The 13,472-nt window shown below is 47.9% G+C and overlaps 1 pseudogene across 1 annotated transcript in view; it reads left to right on the forward strand.

Moving 5' to 3' along the window:
* Window positions 1-2,286: 2,286 nt before the first annotated feature.
* Window positions 2,287-13,472, forward strand: part of LOC147095869 (guanine nucleotide-binding protein-like 1) — a 28,779-nt pseudogene continuing 17,593 nt past the window's right edge. The window contains exons 1-3 of the transcript XR_015074577.1: window positions 2,287-2,304; window positions 4,788-4,995; window positions 5,199-5,294. The product of XR_015074577.1 is annotated as a guanine nucleotide-binding protein-like 1 (transcript). The remainder of the gene's footprint in view (window positions 2,305-4,787; window positions 4,996-5,198; window positions 5,295-13,472) is intronic.

The raw sequence follows: 13,472 nt of genomic DNA on the forward strand, positions 1-13,472 counted from the left end.
TTGATCCCTCGACAAACATCACTAAAAACAGATTATCTGGTCATTATCACATTGGGAGCTTGCTGTGTGCAAATGGCTGCTGCATCTCCTAATTTAGAATAGTGACGACAACTTCAAAAGTACTGCATTGTCTGTGAATCGCTTTGGGACATCCTGAGGTCGTGAAAGGTGCCATGTAAAATGCAATTACTTTCTTTACTTAGAATTACATAGAATGTACAGCACAGAAACAGGCCATTCGGCCCAACTGGTCTGTGCTGCATTTATGGTCCACACGAGCCTCCTCCCACCCCTCTTCATCTAACCCTATCAACATATTTGTTTCTCCCTCATGTGCATATGTGGCTTCCCCTTAAATGTATCTGTGGTATTTGCCCCGACTACACCTTGTGGTAGAGAGTTCCACATTCTTACCACTGTTTGGGTAAAGAAGTTGCTCCTGAATTCCCTATTGGATTTATTAGTGATTATCTGAATATTTATGACCTCTAGTCTTCTACTCTATCATAACCTTTCATAATCTTCATGACCTCTATCAGGTCACCCCTCAGCCGTCTCTAGGAAAGTCCCAGCCTGTTCAGGCTTTCCTGATATGTACATCCTCTCAGTTCTGGTATCATCCTTGTGAATCTTTTTTGCACCTTCTCCACTGCCTCTACATCCTTTTTATAATTATGGAGACCAGAACTGTTCACAGTACTCCAAGTGTGATCTAACCAAGGTTCGATAGAAGTTTAACAAGAGGCTTTTCAATTCTATCCCTCTCGAAATGTACCCCAGTGCTTGGTTTACCTTGCAGGGAGATTCCTGCTGGATGTAACTCACTGGGGAACCAAACCTGTGTCCTTTCTGTGGTGCTGGGTGTTAGACCTTCACCACCGGGTGAAGTACAGCTTCTGTAAGACAGCTTTTGCTTTTTGTAAGTTGTGCTTTTAGATGATTGTTTTTCTCTCTCTGGTGCCCAGTGTTGGATTTTCCAAAACATTCTCCTTGGAACTACGCAATGATGAAGGAGCAGCTTCTGGTGCAGGAGGAGAAGGCGTTCCGCGAATACCTGGATAAGATTTACAGCACATTTGATCCTGTGAAACTCAGTTACTTCGAGCACAACTTGGAGGTGAGGAGAGCGGCCGTTGCAGATAACAGTCACCGAGATGATGCCAGGTGTAGGAAGCTATAGATAGGTGGAACACTTGAGATAAGAAAGAACTTGCATTTATACAGCACCTTTCATGATCTCAGGTTATCACAAAGCACTTTACAGCCAATGGAGTACTTTTTGAAGCATAATCACTATTGTAATACAGGAAACACGGCAGCCAATCTGCGCACAGCAAGCTCCCAGAAAGAGCATTGGGATAATGACCAGGTAATCTGTTTTTTATTGATGTTGGTTGAGGGATTAACATGGGTCAGGACACCGGGGAGAACTTCCCCCTGCTCTTCTTTGGAATCACTCCATGGGATTATGTCCTCCTGAGGGGGCAGATGGGGCTTCGGTTGAACGTCTCCACTGCAAGACAAAAGATACTGGGGCTATTTCTAGTGGAGCAGGGGTGATTTGGGTGGTTTATGAAATTATGCAGGGTCTTGATAGAGTGAAGAGAGAAAGACTGTTTCCTCTGGTTAGGGAGTCAGTGACGAGGGATGAATAATTTGAAATTGTCACGAAGAGAGCGAGGAGAGGGATTGGGAGGAATCAGAGTGTAGATCGAAAGAGGTTACCCTGCCATACCTAGGGTATATTGTGGAATTCTGGAACCCTTGCTACAGGAAGGACGTAGCTGAGCTGGAAAAGATGTACAGGAGAGCTAGTATCTGGTGGGAGGGTTGGTTGGCTGCTGCCTGGTGGAATGGGTCGGGTGCTGCCTGGTGGAATGGGTCGGGTGCTGCCTGGTGGAATGGGTCGGGTGCTGCCTGGTGGAATGGGTCGGGTGCTGCCTGGTGGAATGGGTCGGGTGCTGCCTGGTGGAATGGGTCGGGTGGTGCCTGGTGGAATGGGTCAGGTGCTGCCTGGTGGAATGGGTCGGGTGGTGCCTGGTGGAATGGGTTGGGTGGTTGCTGTTTACTCGTGTGCTTGTTTTTCTCTATGTAACATTGTAGTTGGAACATGTCTTGAAATGTTTCGACATGTCTCCATGCAGAAGATGCACTCTGTCCCTGACAGTCATCTATTACTTGCATCATTATGGCAGTTTTTATATTCATTCTTCCCCTGTCTCTGTCCTGTAGACCTGGCGACAACTATGGAGACTCCTGGAGATGTCCGACATTGTATTGCTGATCATGGACATCAGGCACCCGGTATGTACTGCGAACGTACCTCGGGGTAGGGGCTTCAGTCTGAAAGAAGGTTCAGACTGAACAAGTGGTGTGAATCTTTGCACCAAGGATGGGGTAATTACTACTGCAATGTGTAAACTCACCGTTTGCTGAATGGCTTCTGGTCTTGATGACATCGCATTAGTTGATCTGATGTATCCTGGTTGATGTTACTGTCACATGAAGTGTCTGTCTCTTCATTCCTGACACCACTATTGTGTGCATGTTGCTGCCCTGTTCAGCACAATGAGCCTCATTGCCATTATGCCATCGTGTCCTCCTTGCCTCTGGTTAATCTCCCTTCAACTCGAAAAACAGGACATTTTCGGGTTGGCAGGCTGTAAATAGTGGGTTTCTGCAAGGATCAGTGCTTGGTCCTCAGCTATTTACAATCTATATTAATTACTTAGATAAAGGGACTGAGTGTAACGTATCCAGGCTTGCTGATGATGCAAAGTTAGGTGGGAAAGTGAGCTGCAAAGAGGCTGCAGAGAGATATAAACAGGTGGACTGAGTGGGCAAGAACATGGCAAATGGAATACAATATGGGGAAGTGTGAAGTTATCCACTTTGGTAAGTAAAACAAAAAAGCAGAATATTTTTTGACTGGTGAGACTGGGAAATGTTTGCATTCAGATGGACCTTGGGTGTCCTTGGACATGAATCACAGAAAGTTAACATGCAGCTACAGCAAGCAATTAGGAAAGCAAATAATATGTTAGCTTTTGTTACAAAGGGATTTAGAGTATAAGAGTAAAGAAGTCTTACTACAATTATACAGGGCATTGGTGAGGCCACACCTGGAGTACTGTGTGCAGTTCGGGTCTCCTTACCGAAGGAAAGACATACCTGCCTTAGAGGGAGTGCAACGAAGGTTCACTAGACTGGTTCCCGGGATGAGGGGATTGCCCTATGAGGAGAGATTGAATAGACTAGGCCTATAGTCCCTAGAGTTTAGAAGAATGAGAGGTGATCTCATTGAAACATATAAAATTCTTAAGGGGCTTGACAGGATAGATGCTGAGAAAATGTTTCCCCTTGCTGGGGAATCTAGAACACGGGGTCACAGTCTGAGAATAAGGGGTTGGCCATTTAGGACTGAGATGAGGAGAAATTTCTTCACTGAAGGGGTTGTGAATCTTTGGAACTCTCTCCCCAAGAGAGCTGTGGATGCTCAGTCGTTGAGTATATTCAAGACAGAGGTTGATAAATGTTTGGGACCTAAGGGATTTGGGGATAGTGTGGGAAGGTGGAGTTGAGGTAGCAGATCAGCCATGATCTTGTTGAATGGCGGAGCAGGCTCGAAGGGCCACATGGTTTACTCCAGCTCCTATTTCTTATGTTCAGTGAGACTGCGCAATAACATCTGCTTCTTGATCATTGTACTCACTAATGAGAAATCGTGCCTTTCAGTTATGGCCTTCCTCTCTTATCTCTTCCTGGTACATCCATAACTAGCTCTTATTCATACAGTTGCCTACTTCCACCTCAGTGACATCGCCCGTCTCCGCCGCTGCCTCAGCTCAGCTGCTGCTGCCACCCTTATCCAGGCCTTTGTTACCTCGAGACTCGACTATTCCAAGGCTCTCCTGGCTGACCTCTCACCTTGCACCCTCCGTAAACCTGAGCTCCTCCAAAACTCTGCTCCCCGTATTCTAACTCGCACCAAGTCCCGTTCACCCATCACCCCCTGTGCTCGCTGACCTACAGTAGCTCCTGGGCCGGCAACGCCTCGATTTTAAAATTCTCATCCTTGTGTTCAAATCCCTCCATGGCCTCGCCCCTCCCCATCTCTGTAACCTCCTCCAGCCCTACAGCCTTCCGGGATCACTGCACGCCTCCAATTCTGGCCTCTAAGGCATCCGCGATTTCCATCGTCCCACCATTGGTGGCCGTGCCTTCAGCTGCCTGGGCCCTAAGCTCTGGAATTCCCTCCCTAAACCTCGCCGCCTCCCTACCTCTATCCTCCTTTATGACCCACCTTAAAACCTGCCTCTTTGACAAAGCTTTAGGTCACCTGTCCTAATGTCTCCTGATGTGATTTGGTGTCAAATTTTGTTTGATAACACTTCTGTGAAGCGCTTTGGGATGTTTTACTACGTTCAAGGCGCTATATAAATGCAAGTTGCTGTTGTTTCCTCCCTTCCGTGTTCTTGACTGATTCACTATATACCGACTATTTTTCTTCTCTCTTGTCATGGACGGTCAATGAGGCAATGTCTCCTACACTCCAGGCCCAACCTTGTCCTTTGCAGCTACCGCAGAATCAGTTTTTAATGTGTGTATATATATATATAGATATATAGATGAGTATATGTAGCTATATACACACACACACACATATACATACACACAATTATATTTTATAATACACACACACATTAAAATGTTACTCTGGCTGTTCTACCTGGTACACCTACACTGACTGATTTCTTTCTTGAGCCAGTTCCTTCCTCTCTCCGCAGGTGATTCACTTTTCCCCGGCACTTTCCGACTAGGTAAGGCGGGAGATGAAGAGGAGCATTATCCTGGTGCTGAATAAGATCGACCTCGCTCCGCCCTCCCTAGTGGCGGCCTGGAAGCATTATTCCCAGCAGAAGTTCCCTGAGCTCCACGTGCTCTGCTTCACGTCGTACCCGCGGGAGAAACCGGGCGAGACGGAGCCGAGCGCCGGTAAGTAGCGGGAGGGCCTGCGCCGTGTCTGAGTGAGAGGGTTAATTCCCCCCCACCCCACCTTCGTGACAGACGCAGTGACTGACATCCAGTTTTAATAACTTCAAAAACATTGAGCTGGTGTAAACGTGGGGCTCTTCAGTTATTCCAGCTCGACCAGTGAGACTGTGCGTTTCCTTCACCTGTCTGTTGTGGGCTTTTAGTTTTTCAGAAGCGGAGGCGATGGAGGCGAATCAGGACAACGGCCGTGGGGCCCAAACAACTCCTGAAAACCTGCGAGACCATCAGGCGAGGAAAAGGTAAGGCTGGGAATCGGGACAGGCCCAGGAAACGAGCTCCGGCACAAGGGACGGGAACACTCTGGACCGATACAAGTCATTTCATAATCCTCATCCAATCTTACAGCACAGAAGGAGGCCATTCGGCCCGTCGTGCCTGTGCCGGCTCTTTGAAAGAGCTGTCCAGTTTAGTCCCACAACACAGCTTTTGCCCCACAACCCTGGAAATGAGTCCTCTTCAGGTACATGTCCAATTGCCTTTGAAAGTTACTGTGGAATCTGATTCCACCACACTTTCAGGTAGTGCGATCCAGACCTGAACAACCCTCTGTGTGAAGAAATGTCTCCTCATTTCCCCGCTAGTTCTTTTGCCAGTTATTTTAAATCTGTGACCTCCAGTTACCGACCCACTTGCCGGAGGAAATAGTTTCTCCCGACTTGTCCTATCAAAATCCCGTTTAATTTCGAATGCCTCCAGAACCATCTCTGCTCTAAGGAGAGCGATCCCAGCTTCTCCAGTCTCTCCACATAACTGAAGTCCCTCATCCCTGGTATCATCCTGGTAAGCCTCCTCTGTATCCTCTCCAGGGCCTTGACATCCTTCCTAAAGTGTGGTGCCCAGAATTGTACACCATGATGTGCTGTCATCTTATAAACTCTGTCTGTTCCCCACTACCTCTGCAGTTCAAATCACGCTGAAGCCGCTGACTCCTTGCTGGGGTACTGAGCACAGGCGCCTGGCGCCCTCCCGTACCTTATCCAATACACTGTGAGCCGAGACTCGGAGAATGCTACTCCACAGTGGGAGCATGTTTTTTATTATTTATTCCCGGGATGTGGGTGTCGCTGGCAAGGCCAGCATTTATTGCCCATCCCTGTTTGCCCTTCAGAAGGTGAGGGTGAGCTGTCTCCTTGAACCGCTGCAGTCCGTGTGGTGAAGGTACTCCCACAGTGCTGTTAGGGAGTGAATTCCAGGATTTTGACACAGTGACGATGAAGGAACGAGTCTGTGTGACTCAACCATCTGAAGCAGTCACTGCGCCCCTGGTCTTTGGAACTCTCTTCCATAACCACTTGCTCCCTCTGTGTGGCCGGGTCAACGAGGGAAGAACAGTAATGAGGCCTTTCCAATTCCGGCACAGCCTGAGAATGATTCAAAAAAATAAAAATAATTCCCTTCAAAACACCATTTTAAAGTCTATGTCTTTGACCGCGTCTTCTTCTTTCTCCCTCCCGGTCCATTGCGACTCCTGCTCCCGGCTCTCCCTCCCTCTTTAGCCCGAATCCAACGTGAGAGTTGCTCCATAAAAATCTGCCGGTCGTTTCCCAGCTGCTGCTGCTGCGTTTTGCCTCTCCCGGATTCAGCTGTTCTCTGTGTGACTCTCGCCTGACACCTGCTGGCAGGAACCGGCACCACATCAGCACCACCAGCAGAAACCCTCGCTCTTCTCATAGAATCACAGAGCACAGGAGGAGGCCATTCGGTCCATTGTGTCTGGGCCCGCTCTTTGAAAGAATTATCCAATTAGTCCCACACCCCTGCTGCTCTTTTCCCCCATAGCTCTGCAAATCTCTTTCCTTTTCAGTATTTATCCAATTCCCTTTTGAAAGTTGAATCTGCTTCATCCACCCTTTCAGGCAGTGCATCCCAGATTTAAACAAATCGCTACGTATGAAAAAAATTCTCATCATCTTGCCTTTGGATTTTTTGCCCATTACTTTAAAACTGTGTCCTCTGGTTACTGACCCTCCTGTCACTGGAAACAGTTTCTCCCTGTTTACTCTATCTAAACCTGTATCAAAATAGAGGATAGGAACTTAGGAACAGGAGGGGGCCATTCAACGGGTCAAGCCTGTTCCTCCATTCAGTTAAATTATGGCTCATCTGTATCTTAACTCCATTTACCCGCCTTGGTTCGTATCCCTTAATACCCTTGCTGAACAAAAATCTATCAATCTCAGTTTAGAAATTTGCAATTGACCCCGAGCCTCACTAGCCTTTTGGGAGAGTTCCCGATTTTCACTACCCTTTGTGTGAAGAAGTGCTTCCTGACATCATCCCTAAATGGCCGAGCTCTAATTTGAAGGTTCTGCCCCCTTGGTCTGGAATCTCCCACCAGAGGAAATAGTTTCTTTCTATCTACACTATCGAATCCTTTAATCATCTTAATCACCTCAATTAGATCATCCTTTAATCTTCTATACTCAGGGGAATACAAGCCTAGTCTAAGCAACCTGTCCTCCTAATTTAACCCTTTGAGTCCCGGTATCATTCTATGTTGCCCCCCCCTCCAAGGTCAACTGATCCTTCCTGAGGCGCGGGGCCCAGAACTGAACGCAGTTACTCCAGGCGGGGTCTGACCAGAACTTTCTATCACTGCAGCAGAACTTCCACCCTTTGTATTCCAGCCCTCGTCCATTCCTTTCTTCTCATTGGAACATAAGAAAATAAGAAATAAGAGCAGAAGTTGGCCATACTGCCCCTCGAGCCTGCTCCACCAGTCAATAAGATCAAGGCTGATCATCGACCTCAACTCCACTTTCCGGCCTGATCTCCATGTCCCTTGATTCCCCTAGAGTCCAAAAATCTATCGATCTCAGTGTTGAATATACTCAAAGACTCAGCATGCACAGCCCTCTGGGGCAGAGAATTCAAAAGATTCACAATCCTCTGAGTGAAGAAATTCCTCCTCATCTCGGTCTTAAATGGTCTACCCCATTATCCTGAGACTATGCCCCCTAGTTCTAAACACTCCAGCCAGGGGAAACATCCTCTCTGCACCTACCCTGTCAATCCCCTTCAGAATCTTATATGTTTCAATGAGATCACCTCTCATGCTTCTAAACTCCAGAGTGTACAGTCCCATTCTACACAATCTCTCCTCATAGGACAGCCCTCTCATCCCAGGAATCAATCTAGTGAACCTTTGTTGCACCGCCTCCAAGGCAAGTATATCCTTCCTTAGATAAGGAGACCAGAACTGTGCACAGTACTCCAGGTGTGGTCTCACCAAGGCCCTGTACAATGGTAGCAAGACCTCCTTACTCTTATACTCCAACCCCCTTGCAATAAAGGCCAACATGCCATTTGCCTTTCTTATTGCTTGCTCCACCTGCATGCTAGCTTTCTGTGTTTCTTGCACGAGGACACCCAAATCTCGCTGAGCACCAACATTTGAAAGTTTCTCACCATTTAAAAAATATTCTGTTTTTCTATTCTTCCTACCAAAATGAATAACCTAATTTTCCTACATTATAATCCATCTGCCAACTTACTGCCCACTCACTCGGCCTATCGATATCCCTTTGCAGACTCTTTGTGTCCTTCTCAATGCTTACTGTCCCACCTAGCTTTGGATCATCAGCAATCTTGGATACATTACACTTAGTCCCTTCATCTAGGTCATTAATATAGATTGTAAATAACTGAGGCCCCAACACTGATCCTTGCGGCACCCTACTAGTTACAGCCTCCCAACCTGAAAAAGATCCATTTATCCCTACTCTCTGTTTTCTGTCCATGCTACTATATTACCCTCAACCCCATGAGCCCTAATCTTGTGTAATAACCTTTTATGTGGCACCTTATCGATTGCCTTTTGGAAATCCAGATATACTACATTCACTGGTTCCCCTTTATCTACCCTGCTAGTTACATAGAACCATAGAAGATAGGAGCAGGAGTAGGCCATTCGGCACCTCGAGCCTGTTCCGCCATTTAATGAGATCATGGCTGATCACTCAAATTCAGTACCCTGTCCCTGATTTCTCCCCATATCCCTTGATCCCTTTAGCCATAAGAAATATATCTAACTCCTTCTTGAATATATTTAATGAATTGGCCTCAACTGCCTTCTGTGGTAGAGAATTCCACAGGTTCACCACTCTCTGGGTAAAGAAATTCCTCCTCATCTAAGTCCTAACTGGCTTACCCCTTATCCTTAGACTGTGACCTCCCTGGTTCTGGACTCCCCCACCATCGGGACATCCTTCCTGCATCGAGTCTGTCTAGTCCTGTTAGAATGTTATAAGTTTCAATGAGATCCCCTCTCATTCTTCTAAACTCTTGCGAATATAAGCCTAATCAACCCAATCTCTCTTCATATGTCATTCCTGCCATCCAGGTATCAGTCTGGTGAATCTATGCTGCACTCTCTCCATGGCAAGAACATCCTTCCTCAGATAAGGTGATCAAAACTGCACACAATACTCAAGGTGTGGTCTCACCAAGGTCCTGTACAACTGCAGCAAGACATCCTTGCTCCTGTACTCGAATCCTCTCGCTATGAAAGCCAACATACCGTTTGCCTTCTTAACCGCCTGCTGCACCTGCATGCTTACCTTCAGTGACTGGTGCACAAGGACACCCAGGTCTCGCTGCATTTCCCCTTTTCCCAACCTATTGCTGTTCAGATAATAATCTATCTTCCTGTTTTTGCCACCGAAGTGGATAACCTCGCATTTATCCACATTATACTGCATTTGCCATGCATCTGCCTAATCACCCAACCAGTCCAAATCACACTGCAGTTACTCTGCATCCTCCTCAGAGCACACATGCCCACCCACCTTTGTGTCATCTGCAAACTTGGAGATATTACATCTAGTTCCCTCATCTAGATCATGTATATATATTGTGAATAGCTGGGATCCAAGGACCGATCCCTGCGGTACCCCACTATTCACTGCCTGCCACTTGGAAAAAGACCCGTTTAATCCAACTCTTTGCTTCCTGTCTGCCAACCAGTTCTCTATCCAAGTCAGTACCTTACCCCCAATCCCATGTGCTTTATCTTTGCATGCTATTCTCTTATGCAGGATCTTTTTGAAAGCCTTCTGAAAGTCCAAATACACCACATCCACTGGTTCTCCCTTATCTATTCTATCAGTTACATCTGCAAAAAAATCCAGTAGATTAGTCAAGCATGATTTATCTTTTGTAAATCCATGTTGACTTTGTCTGATACTGTCACTGTTTCCAAGTGCTCTGCTATTACATCTTTTACTAGCTGGAGTGCCCGGCGGTGCCGAGGGTTTTTTGAGGGCATGTTGTTATGAAAAGTAGAAAAAAAATTATATATACATACAAATGAGTTTGTCTGTCTGTCTGTGTGGGAAGGAGAGAGAGAGAGAGAGAGAGAGGGAAGGAGAGAGAGAGAGAGAGAGAGAGAGGGAAGGAGAGAGAGAGGGAAGGAGAGAGAGAGGGAAGGAGGGAGAGAGAGGGAAGGAGGGAGAGAGAGAGAGGGAAGGAGGGAGAGAGAGAGAGAGGGAAGGAGACAGAGAGGGAAGGAGAGAGAGAGAGAGGGAAGGAGAGAGAGAGAGAGGGAAGGAGAGAGAGAGAGAGAGGGAAGGAGAGAGAGAGAGAGAGAGAGAGGGAAGGAGAGAGAGAGAGAGAGAGAGAGAGGGAAGGAGAGAGAGAGAGGGAGAGAGAGGGAAGGAGGGAGAGAGAGGGAGAGAGGGAGGGAGAGAGAGAGGGAGAGAGAGAGAGGGAAGCGAGCGAGAGAGAGGGAAGCGAGCGAGCGAGGGGAAGGAGAGAGAGAGAGGGAAGGAGAGAGAGAGAGAGGGAAGGGGAGAGAGAGAGAGGGAAGGAGAGAGAGAGAGAGAAGGAAGGAGACAGAGAGAGAGAAGGAAGGAGACAGAGAGAGAGAGGGAAGGAGAGAGAGAGGGAAGGAGAGAGAGGGGGAAGGAGACAGGGAGAGAGAGGGAAGGAGAGGAGAGAGAGAGGGGGGAAGGAGAGAGAGACAGAGAGAGAAGGGGAAGGAGAGAAAGAGAGGGAAGGAGAGAGAGAGAGAGAGAGAGAGGGAAGGAGAGAGAGAGAGGGATGGATGCGAGAGAGGGAAGGAGAGAGAGAGGGGGAAGGAGAGAGAGACAGAGAGAGGGGGGAAGGAGAGAAAGAGAGAGGGAAGGAGAGAGAGAGAGAGAGAGAGGGAAGGAGAGAGAGAGAGAGAGGGAAAGAGAGAGAGAGAGAGGGAAGGAGGGAGAGAGAGAGGGGGAAGGAGAGAGAGAGAGGGAAGGAGAGAAGAGAGGGAAGGATGAGAGAGAGGGGAGGAGAGAGAGTGAGGGAAGGAGATAGAGAAGAGAGGAAGACACCCCGGGGAAGGGGCTGGACTCAGAGCCCGGTGGATGAAGAAGGGCGGCCGAAGGAAGGAAGAAGGCGTGCTCTCTCCATTCCCTCTCCTACCCCTTCACTCTTTCCCTCTCCTCACCCTCTCTCCCTGCCCCCTCTCTCTCCCTCCCCCTCTCTCCCCTCCCGCTCCCCTCCCCCCTCTCTCTCTCCCTCCCTCACCCTCTCTCTCTCACCTGCCGCTCTCTCTCTCCCCTCATCTCTCCCTCCCTCTCCGCGCTCTCTCTCTCTCTCTCCCTCCCTCTCTCTCCCTCCCTCCCCTCTCCCTCTCTCTCCCTCTCCCCCCTCTCCTCTCCCCTCCGACTCACCTCGGTACCAGAATGGAGTATATCCGACACCGGGAGGCCGGGTGCCCATCGCTCAGAAGCGAGCCCGGGGTTCCTCATATTAACCAGGCGGGCCTTTGGACCTGGTTGGCCGGGTGGCAGTGGAAGGCCTTTCGCTCCGGAATCCCGTGTCTGATTTAGGTCGGGGACGGCTCGTTGGAAAGCCCCGGTTTTCCCGGTCCCGCACTAACGGCAAGAGAGAGAGGGGGAAGGAGAGAGAGAGAGAGAGAGAGAGGGAAGAGGAGAGAGAGAGAGAGAGAGGGGGGGGGGAAGGAGAGAGAGAAATTCCTGAATCAATGCTAATGAATCAACAATTTAATGGCCGCCACTCGGCAGTTTGAAGGATTAGGCCCCGCCCACAAACGCCATGAAACGCCCCCCCATGACGCAGCGCGCTCCCCCCATAGGATTGGTTAACCTTCATGTCACTCAATGCTAATGAGCGGATTTTCCCCCGTATGATTGGCCAACTTCTAATGAGCGGACTTTCCCCCGTATGATTGGCCAACTTCTAATGAGTGGATTTTTTCCCGTTTTTTGTCTACTGTCCGAACAATTTTTGTCTGACCAAAAAGTAAATATGCCTAGGACACTCTCCTAATCATAACCTTTCTTTTGATATAACATATGTGTAGGTACGCTCTATAACTTTTGAGTGAAGCCGGACAGACAGACAGACACCACTATCCTTTTATAAGACAGAACCAAAGTATATATTTAATTGGTCAGCCATTTCTTTGTTCCCCATTATAAATTCCCCTGATTCTGACTGCAAGGGACCTACGCTTCACTTCACCAATTTTTTCTCTTCACATATCTATAGATGCTTTTACAGTCAGTTTTTATGTTTCCGTAAGCTTACTCTCATAATTTATTTTCCCCCTCTTAATTAATCACTTTGTTCTCCTTTGCTGAATGCTAAACTGCTCCCAATCCTCAGGTTTGCTGCTTTTTCTGGCCAATTGATATGTCCTCTCCTTGGATCTTATGCTATCCCTAATTTCCCTTGTTAGCCACGGTTGAGTCACAACTCTAATAAATTTGTCAAACACGATTTGCCTTTCATAAATCCATGCCGACTCTGCCTAATCATGTTATGATTTTCCAAGTGCCCTGATACCACTTCCTTAACAATGGATTCCAGCATTTTCCCGACGACTGATGTCAGGCTAACTGGCCTGTAGTTTACTTTCTTTTCTCCCTCCTTTCTTGAATAACGGTGTTACATTTGTGACTTTCCAATCCACTGGGACCATTCTAGAATCTAGGGAATTTTGGAAGATCAAAACCAATGCATCCACTATCTCTTCAGCCACCTCTTTTAGAACCCTAGGATGAAGGCCGTCAGGTCCAGGGGATTTGTCGGCTTTTAATCCCATTAGTTTCTCTAGTACTTTTTCTCTACTTGTATTAATTGGCCCAGAAATTCGTGTCGGGGGCTTCCCGCGGGTGCAAGCCCCCGACCTACACTTACATTGCGCGCCGGCAGTTGAGGCCTGAGCCTGCGTGGATTTCCTGTCTGTGGCCCAGTTCAGCTCCCGGCGCACTGTGCTTGCGTGATCCAGCGGCGTAGTTAGTGCGATGCGTCCGCTGGGATCACGTGAGCACAGGGCAACCAACCGGAGGAGGGAAAAGCCCATTCATGAGATTGACAGAAAGAACTGTCAAACTTATGAAAACTCCGGCCCCCAAAACAGTACTTACCCTTCAAATAAATTTTTTAAAAAATCACACTTCTTAAATAAACTA

This window comes from Somniosus microcephalus, unplaced genomic scaffold (genome assembly GCF_052327205.1).
Source record: "Somniosus microcephalus isolate GS21.2 unplaced genomic scaffold, FLI_Smic_1.0 unresolved_chr1, whole genome shotgun sequence".
Taxonomy (NCBI): domain Eukaryota; kingdom Metazoa; phylum Chordata; class Chondrichthyes; order Squaliformes; family Somniosidae; genus Somniosus; species Somniosus microcephalus.